This window comes from Fukomys damarensis, unplaced genomic scaffold (assembly GCF_012274545.1).
Source record: "Fukomys damarensis isolate Sample0158 unplaced genomic scaffold, DMR_v1.0_HiC HiC_scaffold_17, whole genome shotgun sequence".
NCBI classification, from domain to species: Eukaryota; Metazoa; Chordata; class Mammalia; order Rodentia; family Bathyergidae; genus Fukomys; species Fukomys damarensis.
This window is the reverse complement of record NW_022900929.1, coordinates 2,752,602-2,756,778: the sequence shown is the minus strand read 5'-3', so window position 1 is coordinate 2,756,778 and position 4,177 is coordinate 2,752,602.

Here is a 4,177-nt window from a genome sequence, read left to right as displayed (position 1 = left end):
TTTTTTTTTTTTTTTTTTTTTTTTTTTTACTGGGGATTGAACTCAGGCCCTGAGCTTGCAAGGCAGGTGGTGAAACCTCTGAGTTAAATCCATGGCCCTATGGACTTTTTTTTTTTCTTTCATTTTTTGGTACTGGAGTTTCAACCTATAGCCTTTACACTTAGCTACATCCCCAGCCTTTTTATTTTTTGACATATAGTCTAAGTCATTAAGTTGCCTAAGCTAGACTCAAACTTGTAATCCCCCTGCCTCAGCCCCCCAGAGTGCTGGGATTATAGATGTGTGCACTATGCCCAGCTGTGTGGAGTTACCTGTTGAAGGCAGGGGCACAAACCCCTTCTTGTCTCCAGTGTCTCCTTCTGTGCTGCTGAGGCTGGGAAGCTACTATCTGTGTTTCCAGGATTCCCTGTTACTTGGGCCTTGGCTTCCAGTTAGGCTCAGCCAATTCGAAACACCATGTACAATTTGGGAGAGAAGGAGAAGAGAGACGTCCCTAGGCCTTCAAACATTGCTGGCAGCTCAGGCAAGAGACAGGGGATTTCTTGTAGTCTGTCCAGTGTCCAGCCAGCTGCCCCATGAATGGGCATGACAAGTGGAAATAAACTAGGTCCACATTGTGATCACCTGTCCTGAGTGTTGCTATTTCTACCTGGAAACAACTCAGGACATGAGATTCGACCATGGCAGAGTGGCTCTGGAGGGCACAGCAGTCTCAGTGATGATTTTCCCATGAACTGCACTGAGGCCACACTTGGCTCTCTAAGGCCCACCCTTGAAAGAATAAGTACTACAGCCAAGTCCATGTGCATTTGATGATTTAAAGAGTCGTGTGATGGCTTTCTGTCACTGTAGCAAAATACCTGAGTTAGTTAACTTATAAGAGAAAAGGGTTAGCAGAGCATGGTGGTACACACAGCACTCGGGGGAGTGGGGCCTGAGGGAGAAAGATTGCAAGTTTGAGCCTAGTCTGGGCAGCCTAGCAACTTGGCAATACCTTGTCTCAAATTTAAAAGGGGCTGAGGATGCAGCTCAGAGAAAAGGCCCAAAATCACAAAGAAAGAGTGGTGGAGGTATTTTGGCTTATGGTTTGAGAGTTTCCAGCCCATGGTCAGGAAGATTCAGGACTATTAAGCCCCTAGGGGAGGCTGGACACGAATGATGGGGCTTGTGTGGTGGAGCCAACAGCTCACCTCACGGCTGGGACGTGAATAGAAAGAGGCTGGGACCAGAGCTCTTTGCCCCATCCAGAGCTCACCCCAGAAATTAAATCACCTCCTGAAGGTTCCAACACCTCCTAATATAGCGCCAAACTGGAGACCAAGCCTTCAAGACAGTCAAGATCCAACCAGAGCAAAGTTTGAAAGAACCAGATGAAAGAAAAAAAACCAAAGATGAAAGAACCAGGGAGAGATGCCAAGATGAGCCAGTAATGAACCCAAGGACACCAGATAACAAGGGTGAAAGAAATAGACCTCCCTGCGAGCTGCAGGAGAAAGCCTGAGTGGTGGGAAATAAAAGCATGGAAGCCAGGTGTGGTGGTGCTCCCCTGTAAGGGATTGCAAGTTTGAGCCCAACCCGGGCAATTTAGCAAAAGGGCTGGGGATGTAGTTCAGTGTGCCCTTGGTTTAATCCCCAGTGTTGCTCCCCAAAAGATGTACTGGGATGCCTGCAATCATAGTTTGTATCTAGATGTCACCCAAACCTCATGCACTCATAGGTGGGGGTTATGGGGAGATGACTGGATCATGGGGACGTGCTACTCATGGGTGGATTAGTCCACTGGTGAGTTCATAGCTAAATGCGATGTTGGGACATGAAGCCTGGTTGCAGGTGGCACGTCACTGGGAACGTGGCCTGGAAGGGTGGATAGCCTCCTCTCCCCCTCTAGACCTCAGCTTCCTGCTTCCGGGCCATGAGCTGCTTCTTCTTTGCCACACCTTCTGCCCTGCCCCACTACCTTGGAACCAGCTGACTATGGACTGAAACCTCTACAAATTGTGAGCCAAAATAAACCTCTCCTCCTTCAACTTTTGGGTGTTGGGTATTTTGTCCCTGTGATGAGAAAAGTGATTAAACATCCACCAAGCTAAGACTAAGACAAAGACTAAGACCAAGACCAGCCCATCTCTGTATGCTTTTCTCCGAATCCAGCCTGGAGTGACTGGAAAAGGGCTGCAGCTCATGCTGCTAGGAGAAGGACTCCATGTCAAACCCAGCCCAGTTCCATCAGTTGCTGCCAGGGTAGAGTGGACGTTACTCCTGGCGTTTGACTCTCCAGGGTCCCTTTGCCACAGATGCCAGTGAAAGGGAGTGTCCTTGTCCCACTCTAGATGCTGAAAGAGCCAGAAACTCCCCATCTCCTGGTATCTGGAAATGTGCCCACATCCTAGGCTAAGCCAATCAGATGCTTGTGCCTGGGACTTAGAATTTCAAGAAAAAGATGCTAGTGCAACGGGTCAGCAGAGAGAGGCATCCAGCAGCAGGCTCATCATTGGGCATCAGCTGAGCACCGCCAGGGGTTCTCCCAACAGGTTAATTCCTTGGCCGGGACTGCAGCCATGTCCCCACTGCCCAGCCCCCTCAGATTTGGCTCTGCTTGTCTCACTGATTGTGTGAGCTGCCCCAACTCCTCCCCTGGACATGCTTTTCACTCTATATTAGCCTGGATTAGATTTTCCTTTTGCATCCAAAACTCCAGCCTGATTCAGGAGAATGACTGACTGCCTAGAGGAGCAACCCCCAATCACTGTGTCACTGCCTCCTCCATGTGCATCTTCAGCAGCCCAGCATGACACTGTGAACAGGTGACCATGATCCACACTAGAAAGCTTCTGTTAGCTGGGTGATTTGCCTAAGTTTATGGCCAATGATCCCGTACAAATGCATGGCCTCATGGTCTCCTAGCCTTCCTTGGAGTGGTTGGGGTATCCGTTAGGAGTTGGCTTTGGCTGCTAATAAGGGATGTGACCTAAATGGCTAACAAAGCAAGGAAGAGAAGTTGGGAGATCATCAGTTATACAAAGATCCAACCAAGTCCTAAGGATCCAAATCCTGCTATTTTTCTGCACAGCCATTCTTAGCACATCCTGTGGTTCCTCATTTTATAAAGATGGCTGATGACTTCTACTTCTAGCCATCTCATCTGCATTCCATGTAAAACAAAAGAGTCAAAGAGCATAAAGGCATACCTCCCAGTGAGGCCCCACATAACCATTTTTTTCCTCCTTATATTAAATTGACTGTATTTGCAAGGGAAGCTGTGAAAATGTGGTGGGTTGTATCAGTTCCCCCAACAATGTAGATTCTGATAAACAGAAGGGAAAAGGGGTAAGGGGTGGACACTCAAGGAGGACACAGGGAAAGTAATAAAGATGACACAAAAGCTGAGCGTGGTGGTGCACATCTATAACCTCAACACTCTGGAGGCTGAGGCAGGACTGCAAATTCCAGCTCAGCTTGGGCAATTTAATGATTTAGCAAGACCCTGTCTCAAAATAAATAAAATAAGCCAGGCAAGAAAGCATACCAAGGTCGTATTCAGCACTGCTTCAGCCACACAGCAGTGGAAGATAAAAAGCTTAAGTAATTACAAGACAGAGCCAGACTCTTAACAGTAAAGGCAAAGCGAGCATCTTGGGAGACCAAAGCTGAGTAGAAGCAGTGGGAGAGGCCAGAAATGAAGGCCTCACAGGCTCTGGGTTTGGGTGAGAGCTGCAGTGGTTGGGAGCTTAGTTCTGGGTGGCAAAAGGGCTCCTGGTGGGAAAAGGACCCAAAGCAGACTCACAGGGGACACAGCTGGGAAGAGGCATTGTTCATTGTGGCCCAACACTGGGGTTTCCAGGGAGCTGCACACCTCAGGAGGTGGTTTGGGGCCTAAAAGCCAGCTTCTCCATGAGAACTACAGCCTGCTGGGTGCTGCCTGCTCCCCTGGGCTGGTATCATCATGGAGCAGCATTCAGGAGCACTGTGACCACATTGCTCGGTCACCATGGAGGCTTCCGGGGACTGATGGACGGGGGAGAGAGGACGAAACCCAAACACTCACAAAAACAAAGTGATACATAATATGATGTCTAGGATCTGCCTCAAAATAACAAAGGGCCCGGGAGAGTAAGTGGGATACAGATGAAGTAAATTTGGCCACAAATTGCCAATTCTTTTTTTTTTTTTTTTTTTT